Consider the following 14,370-nt stretch of genomic DNA (forward strand, 5'->3'; position numbering starts at 1 on the left):
TCTTACAATTATAACACCTCCTAACATCTTGCACCATTACCACCTTAGGAGGAATTATAGATAGGGCTCTGACTAAGTCATTTTTGTATGCAACTTCAGGGATAGGCAAAAAATCCGCTTGCTTGACTATATTTAATACAAGTTTAACTTCAAATGGCTCTTTCTCTTGAGGTTTCCTAGAACTAGAGGCCATTTCTACTATCTAGAGTTTAAACATGAAGAGATTTGAAACTTTGTAGCTTGGCTCTAGTATAAATACCTTGGAATCGATGAAACTATGTTGAATCTGCATAGAAATCTGCTCAAATGCTTGGAATACTACTTAGAAATTATTCAGCTCTCTTATTCATCTTTTCTCTTTGTTCATGATGAGGAAAAAATATTCAAAATGTGATCATATACCCTTATTTTGCAGCATTTAATGCTTAGTGCATTTACAGCTGTCTCCTTAGCTTCTTAAGCATTTCTACATTACTCGGCTTCCATTTTCTTTCAACACTCAAAATCCATTGGAGTTTCCCTTACTTAGCTTCCACTAAAATTTCCCTTCACTCAACTTCCACTACCAACTCGACTGCAACTAATCATTCGGCTTCTACTGATTTTGGTAGATAACTCAACATGTACTGGCATCTAAAGGCAACTCGACAACACTTGTGAAAACTTGAAATTTTAACTTTGCATCTCTCTTCATGCTAATCTATTCTTTTTAGTACTTTTTTTTCTTGGAACTGGTGTATGATAAAGCTTTGTATATCAGTCCCACATACCTTATTTTTCTTAGATGGATGAAGTGATCCCTTCATTAGATGTGTTGCTTCCATCTCTCTTCTTCCATGTCTTATTCATTTCTCCTCTGATGTGTTCAACACCTACCTTTCCTTTTCCTTTGTTGAACTCTGATATAGGTTCCTTTGACCTTCTTGGGCAATTTCTACTGACATGACCAGTCCTCAAACAACTAAAACATGTGGTTTGGCTCAACCATCTACTATAGTTTCCACTAAAATGTGTTCTTATACAATTTTTAGGGATGTGCCCATACTCTTGATAGTAGTGATAGCTATGCCTAGTATTGTGGTCCCAATTGTAGTGATGTCCATGATTATATCCCCTTACGTATTGATTAGGTGTCCACATAGGCTTTGATCTACACTCAAAAGCTCTATGTCCATACTTTTTGCAATTGTAGCAGTGACCTTCAAATATTTGTCTCCTGATATTCCTAGTCCTGCAGTCATGTGCTTGATGTCCTTGCTTGTTGCACTTATGACAGTGACCCATGTTTTTAGGTTTGTCATGCTGATGGGCATTCTTGCTCCTACACACATTAGAGGTATGTCCTTTTTTACCACAAAAATGACAAGTAGTTATAGTGTTCTTACCTTTGTCACTTCTTTCTTCTGCAGTCTTGGATGGTTCTCCTTTTTCAGTGCTGGTGTATCCTAGTCCTGAAGTATCATTGTTGGTTCTTGGTGATTTCAGTAGCTAGCCAAAGTACTTGATGGCCTCATTATGTTTGTTGAAACTTTTTTCAATTTCCTTCTCTCTTTTCAGATCATTTTTTAGTTGTTCATTTTGCATCTTCAGTGTGGAGATCTCAATATCCTTGACATTTAGTTCATGATGTGCATTCATCATCTAACTTAGGGTGTCTAGCTACATATTAGAAATTCTTGCAAGCTCAATTGACTTTTCTTCCAACCTATTAGCAAGGTTTCTCTTTTCATCATCTAGCATAGACTTATCTTCAATAGCTTTTTTCTTTTGTCGAGTCACTTCACAAAGCATCATGGCTTGTGATTCTTGTTCAAGCTTGAGAGCTCTGATCTCTTTTTCTTGGACTATATTCTTCTGCATTAGGTCTACTATTGCTGCATCAAACTCTTTTGAATCTCCATTTTCAAACAATTTTGAGGTGTCAATCTCCTTTTATTATGTAGCATTCTCTGCTATGGCAATTTCTCTTCTTCTTTTTAAGGATTTTCTCAATTCTTCACTGGCTTCTTCCAGAGTATGTAGAGTGAGTTGTTTATCAATCACCTAGTTTTCTATGACCTTTTGAAGTTTTTAGACTTCCATTTCCAGATATTTTCTCCAAGCTATAAGGCTCCTCCTAGTGAGAACTTGGCTCTAATACCAATTGTTGGAATTTACAAGTGGAAAGATTTACTTCTAAGAGGGGGCAACGAGGGGGGTGAATTAGAAGTAAAAGTATTTAGCCTCTAAAAATTTTTAACTGAGATCATTCACATGCATCTACCATATTTACTTAACATGAGAATAAATACATGCATGAAAATAGATAACACAAGATTTGGTCACCCAAAAACTCTCCAAAATAAGAAGGTAAAACTGGGGTGGGGATGACACCCACAAATTATCACTACAAAAAATATGTAACTATTTAAGGTTACAAAGTTTGACCACTTCCAATGGTTTTCCCTGTTAAATACTTTACACTCTATTAAAAGTGACCTGGCTCAAGGATTTACAAACACTCATTTGGAATGTTGCCTTGTTAAAGGATTTATCCCCTTGTTAAAGATTTACATGACTGTTAAACCAACCTATCTCCGTAGGATTTTCATTCCTGATATAATGGCTAGAAAGTATTAGAATGTGTTGACCTAATGACTTACAATCTTCAATTGTTGATTCTAGATCCTTGTTCTACTTAGTCTATTCTGATCCTCCCTAATCTGATATATCTCTGCTCAAAGTGTTGATGCTTAGTTCTAACCAACTGAATTCTTCAATGTTGCTCTTTCTTCTCTAAGTCTTTACACCCTTCTAAACTTCGCTAGCATTCTCCCATATAACTCTCACACACATGAATTATGGGGTATCAACCTCCTTATAAAGGCTTCGAAGACTTAGGGTTAGGTATGAATCAATGAATGATATTCATCCATCTTTCCTGCTCAATTCTTTACACTTTTCCTATTGGTTGCATGCTTTCTCCATTTTTTTGATTGATTGCATGCTGATTACATAGGGAATCCAAAATATTCAATCTTATCTTTTAGATCCTTCGAGATTCATCTTGAGTCGGCTCAAAAATGTTTTACATCTGAGTTTGTGAAGGCATAAAATCATATGTTGATTTTGTGTTACTCTACACTTACTGATTGCTAATGCTTGGCACATATAGGATTTTGTCTTTCTCAGCTCCTATAGTAACTCTATTTTGGTCGGTATCTATACTTTTCTTAGCACTTATAGTGACTCGGCATCACTTATCACTTGACACTTGAATCTTGCTCAGCATCTGAAGTTCACTCAACACATGTTAAATTTTTGGCTTGGCACATATTGTAGCTCGACATCTATATCACACTCAACATCATCTTAGAATTTTGTTAAGTATGTTGACACTCAATTGTCAAAACCAATCTGAGACCAACAACCACCCTATCTACTAGTTCTTATTAAAATAGAAAAGACTTAAAATAAAATATTTTTGGGTGATACAAGATTGCTCTTACACCTAGGATGCTCCTACATCAACCAACTTTATAGGCCATCATCTTCTTAGGAATATTCCTAATATTCCCTTCAAGATCATTTCTTTTATTTCTTTCAATATTCAGATTGTTCTGCAACTCTTTAACATTTTTCTTTAATGAAAAAAATTTATTATAGAGCCATGAATCATCCTACAGAGTGATGCTCACCTTCATTTTAGCTTTGTCAAGAAACAAAAGCCTTCCACTAAAATTATTCTCCCCTTTAGCTCATGATGACTAGAATCAATATGGGTCTCTTCTAGTGTAGCCTCTTCAAGCTTAGATTCTATGTCCCCAACAAAATACTTTTCCTCCTTATCAATCATCTAGGTTGTATAAATAGTATTTGGCTCATGGGAAATAAACATCATTTTAACATCCTTCTTGGTTTCCATCTAGCACCCCTCTTCCTCTATAGCTCCATTCATGGGTGTAATATATGCTACCTCAATATCTTTGTCCTTTGAAATCAAAGAACTGCCTAGGTTCTTAGTTTCAAGATTCAAAGGACCCACATTACTCATCATCCCCCCTGACTCGACCAAAAACTCATCCTAAATGCTCAAGTACCCTTCATTGTTTGACTATTACGTTCTTACAATTATAGTAGAAAAAACTCTTAACCAAGTGGATCTAAAAATTCTATGAAATCATATATGGTAACATCGATTAGTGATGTTTATAAGTCACTTTAGAGAAAGTCACTCTTTAGACAAGATCAAGGAGTGATAAGGTCTAGATGATATTTATGTTAAAATAATCTAACAAGGTCAAGGGAAAAAATGTGTATGTAACCTTTAACAAGGTTGGCTTCTCGTAGAGTTCACTCCAGAAGAGTGAAAATTTTTGGGTTATTGGTCCCAGGTGGTTTTTCCCTTTACAAGATTTCCATGTTAAATCATGATGTCAAATTTGTGATTGATTTTGTCTTGCAAATTGGTTTTCATGGTATTTACTTAATGCTATAACTTAGTGCTAATAGAAATGGTGAGATAAATATTTGAATTAGATTGATTAAAATATTGAATTGTGAATTTGAATGAGACCATCAAGTTATTGCTTTTTATATTTATAAAGTTGTATTGGTACTAAAGTGTTTGAAAGGCCTATAGGCTAACTAGAAATAACTTTTTCATAGATCCCCTCACATATATATAACAATTGGTATCAGAGCACAATGCTTAGAGAATTAAGTTTGAAGGAACTTGAGCTAAAGATCTAAAGATGTATAAGATAGAGATACCAAAGATGAACAAGGAGAATTTATCATCATTGAAAATAGAATGAGGATATACATGTCTGGAATTGATGGCAGTGCTATATATTGGCTACATAATAAATACACTACACCACCCCTTCCTATGACCTTGGAACAAATGCATAAGGAAGATCATAATAGTCCAATGATTGAAATTATATCTTCTCTAAATAATCTTGAGTTTAATGATGTCAAGATTTGTGTTAATTCTAAACAATGTGGGAGAAATCAGCACTTGTACATGGTAGAGATCCTAATGTGATGAGAGGTAAAGTAGAAAGTGTATGAGGCAAGTATGATGACATGAGAATGAAATGAAGTGAGAATTTTTTTAGAGTGGGTTACTATTGCACCAAAAGATTGACCTATCAATTCCTAATACAACCACTCAACTTATAGTACATAGGAGGTAGTTAAGCCCTTGTCACAAATCCTGAGGGGAGCACTCAACAAATTTCTAATAATCACCCCCTCAGTGTTACCCGAGGGTCTAAGATTCAAACCTATGACCAAGCTCTTATACCACTTATTAGAGTGAGGTTGTCATTGTACCAAAAGACTGATCTTTCAATGCCTAATACAACCACTCAACTTATAGTACACAGGACGCAGTTAAGCCCTTATCACAAATCCCGAGGGGGTGTTGAACAATTTTCTAACAAATTTTGCACAGTATGTGAACCAAATCAAAGAAGTAGTAAGTGCAATTAGATTTATTTGAGGAATTATTAGTGATTCTAATATTGTAAGTAAAGTTATCAAGACTATTTTACTCATTTATGCTATAAATATTTTTTTGTAATTCAAGAAGTTAGAGCTATGGATGGTAATTATCTGACACTTGATCGTTTAGTTGGTTGGTTAACTGCATTTGAGTTGAGTAATTATGATAATAATTTGGTTAAACCTGGAAATGACTTTAAGTCTTCACTAACCATTGGTAGTTCAAAGAAAGAGAAGAGTAGTAAAGATGAAACTACACATGAATCTAAAGAAGATATGGATGATTTTGAAGTATTTCTTGCAAGGAGATTATCGAGAGGAAAAGGTAAATTCAAAGATAAACTACCCCTAATCTATTTTAAGTTCAATAAAGTTGGTAATTTGTAGCTAAGTTTCCTGATAGGAGCAAGAGTAACATGAGTGATAATAAATATCACAAGTACGGGAAGAACAAGGACTAAAAATACAAAGAAAATAAATAATTCTAGATTGTTGAAGAAGAGCACACCAAGTTGAGTTTTGATGATGAGAAAGAAGTAGTTCAGATGGTGTATGTTTCCATCAAGGAAGATCCCAATGGAGAAAGTTACGAGAGTTAAAAATCCCTTATTTCACATGTTATCAAGAATGATGCATGGATCATAGATAGTTGATTCTCATATCACATGACTGGTGGTATAAGTAAGTTTGACAAACTTTAAGAAATTGATGATCGTGGAACTATTAAGTAAGGTAATGATATTCCATATTTAGTGAAAGCTAGAGGATCATTAATTTTGAATGATAGAATCAGATATGATGATGCATAATAGGTACAAGGACTAAAGTATAATCAATTGAGTGTTTCTTAGTTGAACAATATAGGTGACAAGATGGAGTTTCAGATCAGAAAAGTTAAAATCTATGATGATGAAGGAAATCTTATTAGAACTAGAGTGCAAACAAAAGGTAAGCTATTTTATCTTGATCCTAGTGTTAATACATGTTTCTTTTCTATGGTTGAGGATGCATGGTTGTCTTAAACGAGGTTTTGTCAAGTAAATTTTGAGAATATAGTGAAAGCTAGTAGAAAGAAAAGAGTTAGAGGCTTACTAAATCTGCATAAACTTGAGAATGCTATATGCAAAGAATGCCAGCTCTATAAGTTGACAAAGTCATGTTTTTCAAGAAATTTGCATACTTCTAATGATATTTTGGAATTAGTGCATACTCATTTGTGTGGACCAATGAGAGTGGAAAGTTATTATGGTGACATATAACTCATATTATTTTTTCATGATTACACTAGGATGATGACTTCCACATTCATGAAGGTAAAATCTCATGCTTTTGATAAGTTCAAATGGTATAAGACTAGAGTTGAGAAAGAAACCAATAAACTATTAAAATGTCTAAGTTCTAATAGAGGTGGTGAATTTATGTCTTTTGAACTCACTAACTTTTGTGTTGAAAATGGTACTAAAAAATAACTATATTCACTGAGAACATCACAACAAAATAGAATTATTAAGAGAAGAAATACATCTATTATGGATTGTGCAGGGAAATTGATTATTGAAAAATATGTTGTGCAAATGTTTCAAAGAGATTTCATCAACACTGCAGTCTATACTCTCAACTGAGTTCAATTGAAGAAAGGAACAAACAAGACACCCTAGAACTCTAGTATGGTCATACACCTAATGTGAGTTATTTCAATATATTTAGAAGTAGGTGTTATATTAATAAGGATGCAAGGAATGGTAAATTTGATTCAAAAGAACATGAAGGTATTTTCCTTTGATATTCATCTAAGAATATAACCATAAATATTTGTACAAAGCTACTAACACAATGATTGATAGTGCAAATGTGAGAATTGATGAGTTTTTAGAAAAGAACAATGTAGAGAGAAAGAAGGAACCTAAATATTACAACAAATTTTTATGTGTATGAAGATATAGCTAACACACACCTTGGGTTATAGCAGAGAGCTATTGAAAAAAAACTTTTTTTACCTTAGTAGCAAATATTACAACCCAAGAAAAAATTTGAACCTCAACCGAGTGAGAATAATGTTGAGAATCAAAGATCCAAATCTGTGTTAGAAAAATATTTCATAAATAATCATTCACTTGAGAAAATTATTGGAGATAGAAGTGTTGGAGTGTTGACAAGAATTCAGTTAAAATACAATGCTTGCTTAATAGCTAAATTTGAACCTAGAACAACTAAGGATACAATTGAAGATGAGGATTGGATAAATGCTATGAATGAAGAGATTGATCAGATAGAGAAGAAAAATGCATGGAGACTAGTACCAAGACCTAAAGATAAGAATGTGATGGGAACAAAGTGGATTTTTAGGAATAAGTTGAATAAAAATGGAGAAGTAGTGAGAAAAAAGAAAGATTTGTTTGTAAAGGTTATGCCCAAGTAGAAGGAATTGACTATGGTGAGGCTTTTGCACATGTGGCAAGATTGGAAGGAGTAAGAACATTGTTAGCCGATGCTACTTACAATAAATTCAAAGCATATCAAATGGATGTCAAATTTGTATTCTTGAACAGAATACTTTAAGAAGAAGTCTACATAGAGCATGATGAAGTTATGCTCTAATACCACTAATGAAGGAAACTCTGATACCACTTGATGAAGGTTCACACCACCCTTACCAACATACAATTAAAAATGCAACAATATAGAGACAAAGAGAAGATAAAATGCTTCAAAAAGAATACTTTTATTATACTTCAAAATCCTTACAATATTCTCCAAATGAGAGAGCTCCAAATTTTTACAATATGAGAAACCTCCCAAAAAGAAAGCTTCCAACTAGCTTGCACATGAAGAGATTACAACCAAAGAGATTAAACTCAAAGAGCTTCACTAAGAAGAGCTTCCCAACTAATATCTTATACACTAAGATCTTTCACCTCCAAAGCTTCCATACAAAGAGATTACAACTTCAAAGCTTGATTACAAATGCTCATATGCCTTGTTTATATAGCCATTTACCTCCCAAGATATTACAAACACAACCAATGTGGGATAAAAGGTAAATGCAACTACCTTACAACAAATATTAAATTCCCATCCAAATACAACTAAGCTCAACCATGTGGCCCAATTAGAAAATTGCATTGCCTTTGTGGAACACAACAAATATTAAATACATGATTTTAAAGGAACTTTCCACAAACTTCTAAAATCCCACCTATACACCTCGATTAATGAAATACCACATTTTTAAATATTTTTTCTTTTATTTCCACTCATGCACCTTGATAAATGAAATACATTTTTTCCTCATTTTTCCCTTTTTTATTTTTAAATTATGTTTCCTTCTATTTTTGTCACTTTCTCTCCTCCACAACTTTTTATATTATTTTATTTTATCATATGCCCCTTTTATTTTGTGATACAAGATGCTCCTATATCAAACACCCATGGCAAGAAAATATTTGTGAATATGGATCACTACTAACATATTTTGTTTCTTCTCTTCCAACACCTAGTTGGTACAATTATCCATTGTTGATATATTTTCTTCTTTCTTATTTTCCAACATCTAGCTAGAACAAGTATCTACTACTAAAAATACTCTTCTACAATTAACTTTGGCCAAGTATAACTCTCATCCTCTTCCAATATTTTTGAATCAAACACACATGTAATGAACTTAGAAACACCATACCAATCTTCCTTTGCATACAACACATCACTAGCAAGATCATCATGCAATCCAGTATCATTAAAATTCATCCTAAATTCAACATTTCATTATTCATATAAGTTTACCTATTTTTTCTTCATCTTTTTTTTCTTCTTTCATGTCATCAACAAGGCATGGAAATGCTTCACTTTTTTGACCTCTAATCAAGGCATTGTATTCTTTCTCTAGTGTTGTAGTCTTCAAATCACTTTCATCTACTTCAGGTTCACAAGTCTTTTCATCTTCATGCTCTTTTTCATCTTTTTTATTGCATGTGTGACACTCCACTAGATCTTCTTTCTTTTTTGCATCTCTTTTTTAATGAATAACTCTTCTCTTTCACAACTCTTCTTCTAACTCATTCAATAGCTTCTATAAATCCAAAAATATTTCTTCTTGCATTCTCTTTCTAAATCTCTCAAGTCTAGGAATCCTCAGAATCCATCCAATCAAAAAAGTCATTTTCTTCTTTCTCTTCTCCATACTCAATCCTTCATAAGACAAAATATGTGCAACACAAGCACTTCGTACAAACTACCTCATAGTCAATGATCTATCTACACACTTAGCTAAAATCATGACCCTTGTGCAAACTGTGTCATAGTCGGTGATTTGTCTACACACTCAATAACTCCTTCTCTAAAGATTTTACCCAACCCAAGGTCTTGGTACCAACTGCCTCACATTCAACAATCTATCCACTTGCTCAGGAACTCTTGCTTTGATACCACTTGATGAAGGTATGATCTAATACCACTGATGAAGGATGCTCTGATACCACTTGATAAAGACATGCATGACCCTTTTAAAATAAAATTTAAAATGCAGAAAATGCTTTACAAAGATTTTTTTTATTATACTTGAAAATACTTACAGTATTCTCCAAATGGGAGAGCTCCAAATTTTTACAATATGAGAAAGCTTCCAAAAAGAAAGATTTGAAGCCAAGAGCTTTTGTATCATCTTAAAATTGAAGCACTTCCATGTTAAGATTCTTTATCCCTCCAAGTAAGTGGTTTGGGGTCATGTCAAGCACCTTGAATGGGTCCTTAGCTTAGATCTTGATTTTTCCCCTAATTATGCCTCCTTTTCCATTTTCTTTATGCATTTTTCTAGCATTCTAGAATGAGATCCTGAGATTTGTGACCTCAAGGTCAAGGTCAACCTTTTACGTCAAGTTCAACCTCAACCCTAACCTAGGTCAAAATTGACCATGACCCCGACTGAAGGTCCAAATTTCAAGGTTCCATGATATCTAAATTTCAAGTTATGAAAAGAATTATTTCCCCACTTCTGAGTCGACTATTTTGGTCTCTAAAATGGTAAACTCTTAAATGTAATTTAATATAGATCCATTTTTAGGGGTAAGGACCCAATGGGAATTTATATCTCATATGTCAGCCTCTCTAGGAGTTTGTGCCCTAGATCTCTATATAAGAAAGCCTCCTGCTCTCATTTTCTTTAACAAGAAGACAAGAAGATATCTCATGATCCATTATCAAGCATCCGCTATCATGATCAAACTCTTAAGTACAAGCAAGCATTCAATTCAGAAAGGAGATTTGTTAGTAGCCATCCAAGGATTCAAGCTCTATGGAGCCCTCTTATTGAAGATTCATCCATTTCCATTCAAGCCTCTTCCTAATCCAAGATCCATTCAAGATTGGTGTTGAAGAGCTAAGACAATTGATTTGAGACATCCTACATCCTATTCTACATTCATTTAGAGAATCCATACTTGTGGATTCAAGGATTCAAATCCTCCACAAGAGTTACAACATAAGCAAGGGGAATAGTTCCATTTACTTTATTTATCTATATTACAATTTCAATTTTAAGGTTAATTCCAAACTAGAATTTAACCAAGGCAAACCCCCATCCAAAAAAAGAAAACCATTTTTCTTGCAAGTACAGATGTGGAACCAAAAATTAAAGTTCAGATTTGGATACCCTTTTCAATGAACTTTTGAGATCTGTGAATAGAATTTTTTTTGAAGTAGTGCAGATCAAGGTCAACTTTTTGGGTCAAGGTCGACTTTGTCTACCTAGATCAAGGTCAACATAACCTCATAAAAGAAAGATATTTATGGGTTTTGAAGATCTTGCAGTTTCATTTTAAGATCACAAAAATCAATAGTTTTTGAGATGGTTTGATAGAGTTTTCAAACGATTATTTTTTAGAAGTATCTTTTATTTATTCATTTTAACATTAGTCGTCTAGATTTACTTTCCATATCATAAGAATTTATATGTATGTGTAAAAATGTGGTATAGATTCTCTTTCATGTACATTATTCTAAACCCTATTCATCCATATTTTTCATCTTACATTTTGGTGAACCCAACACACTTACCCTCTTTTCTTTTGTGGAATTAGATGCCCTATTGTGTTTTGTAGTGTTAGATTTCCTTTTATATTATTTTGTTGGTGTTAAATTTGTCTTCTATATTAAGTCTTGCATGCTCATTAGATCTCTTGCATCTATATTTCAAAAATACAAACAAAATACAAAATTTCTTTAATTATACAAAAACATTTACATTGCTTTGTGGAATTAGATGCCCTAATTGTGTTTGTGGTGTTTGATTTTGTCTTCATTCTCATAAATTTTATTTGAATGCATTTGGATATATTTAGATCTATTTTCTATGCATTTCTTTACTTTTTATCATGTGACACAAGTTGTTTTCAAGTGTTTTTGAATGCCTTATTGATAGGGATGATAATCCTCCTATTTGGGATGAACCTTTGGATTTGGATGTTGATTACTCTCTTCCTCATGAAGCCATTGTGAATGAATCTACTTTTTGGGATGAACCCTTGGATAAATACATTGATTTATCCCCTCCTCATGAAGAAGATTTGATGGATAAATACATTGATTTATAAGAGGGTGATTTATTAATGGCTGACATATTCATACATGATGATAACTCTTTTTCTAAAATGCATTCCTCTTGTACATATATTATAAATTATTTACCTTCATTTGGGATTCCTTCTAGTGATGGGACATTAGTAGAGAATTATATGAATTCCCTTAAGTCTCTCCTTCTTAGTGATAATCTTATGGATAATCAAGATCCTAGCTAGCAAGGAGTATGATTTGATAAGCCAATTGAAAAATACCCTTGCCAAGATGTCCTTACAGGAGCTTTTTCAAACTTCACCTACCTACTATGAATCCTTGCAAAAATCTCTAGGAAATATGCCCACTCTACCTCCTAATCAAGAGAACATCAATAACTTCTTACAATGTGTGCATACTACCCTGGGTGTTCCTTACATTGTATTTACTCAAAAGGGTTTACCTTCTAAAGAAGTTCAAAATTAATATGATGCTCTTATGGTGGTTGTTACTATTAATAAAAATATCATTTGAAGGACCTTCATTGATAATAGATTTGGTCTTAATGCTTGTAGCATGGACATGCTCAAAGCAGTTAATGTCGATCTTTCAATTATTCAGCTTGATAATGTTTCCATATGTGGCTTTGATAACATTGTTAAGAACACTTTGGGAATCATTACCTTACCTATAAAAGTAGGTTTGTCCATCCTAAATACACCTATTCTTGTTATGCCTTGACCTCTCAATTATAACCTTCTTTTGGGTAGACCTTTGTTGCATGAGATGCATGCTATTCCTTGCACCCTTCATCATAAAGTTAAGTTTATACATAACAACATGATGTATACACTTCATATGGATGATGGACCAAATATTTGTTTGAATATTCAAAACCACACTACTCCTATTTCTAATAGTAATCCTTCTTCCTCTAATTCTCTTCCTGGTGATGATTGGAGAACCCTGTATTTTAATCCTACCTTTATTGGAGAGTATAAGGTTTGTGATCTTGATTTTAAGAAGCCGCGAAGAGAGTTTTAACAACAAGTTTTTACTTTGTAACAACTTTTTCGTTGCTTCTATCCACACTAAAACTATCAAACCTACTAATGATGACATAGCAACTAATGAAGTTCTATTGACTCCTTATATGGTTTCTCATTATGGTCCTAGTTAAACAAGGACTCAATGGTCAAACATGTGGTAAGCATAAATAGAGAATTCAAATGCCCTACAGAATGGGGGGCATAAGCATTCTTACGGATTGAGATTTAATCCTCAACAACAAATCAATGTTAACAACATCTCAAATAACACTTTAAAACATGTTGAAACTATGAAGGGTTTTGGCCAAGAAATTCTTTTGCCTAAACTCCTTCATTCTAAGATGATTACTAGACCTAAACACAAAAAGAAATGTATCCACACTTGAAGTCTCTTCCTTTTTATTTTTATCATATATTTCATGATCACTCTACTAATGAATGTCAAGCTTTACATTATATGATTAGGCAGCTCATTGATAGTAAGGTTATTTATATATCATGTGGTAATGAGTTGTATTTCAATACCATTTTCTCTAAATAACATTTATGTTCCTAATATGGAGCTCTACATTATGTGAACAATGTTAGCCTAATCTTTTGGGGCTCATTGTCTTGTATAGTGTTGCGAGAAATATAATAGGTTCCCTTTCATTCTTGTTCCTATTCTTAGGGGGCAAGGATGTCATCTCCTTCTTTTCTATCTTTCTAGGATTCACTTTTCCTTAGTTAAGCAATATCTATCTATTATGTGATATCCAATCATACATGAAAATTTTGGTTTACATTGAGGATGTATGTCCTTAATCATAACCTATTTCATTGTTTGACATTGGATTTTTATGGTTGATAAATATCCCACTTTGGAAGTTGAATAGTGTGTTATCCCTTATAAGGGTTAACTTTTCTCTTCTTGCATGATATCTCTTTGCATTCATCCCTTCCATGGCCTCATATGTGTTATGACCTACTTGGGTTGGACTAGGTGTTGTTTATGGATATTATCTTGACGTTGAAGAAGGCTTTATCCTTTGTTCTTTTCTTTCCTTAACATATCAAAATAGTATGTATTTTTTCCATCTTAAGGAGGGGGCATATATACAGCCTCCCTCTTTCTATATTATGCATTTTTGTTCTAGCCTTTTGTTTTTCAGCATGCTAAATCTTGCAAGGTAACACACATAAGTTGCTAAATCCTGAAGAGAGGTGCATTTTCAATTTCAAAGATGCTAAATCTTTGGAAGGTAACACACATAAGTTTCTAAATCCTAAAGAGATATTCATTTTACAA

Source organism: Cupressus sempervirens, chromosome 2 (genome assembly GCF_028749045.1).
Source record: "Cupressus sempervirens isolate cs-2001-9-10 chromosome 2, ASM2874904v1, whole genome shotgun sequence".
In the NCBI taxonomy this organism is placed as follows: Eukaryota; Viridiplantae; Streptophyta; class Pinopsida; order Cupressales; family Cupressaceae; genus Cupressus; species Cupressus sempervirens.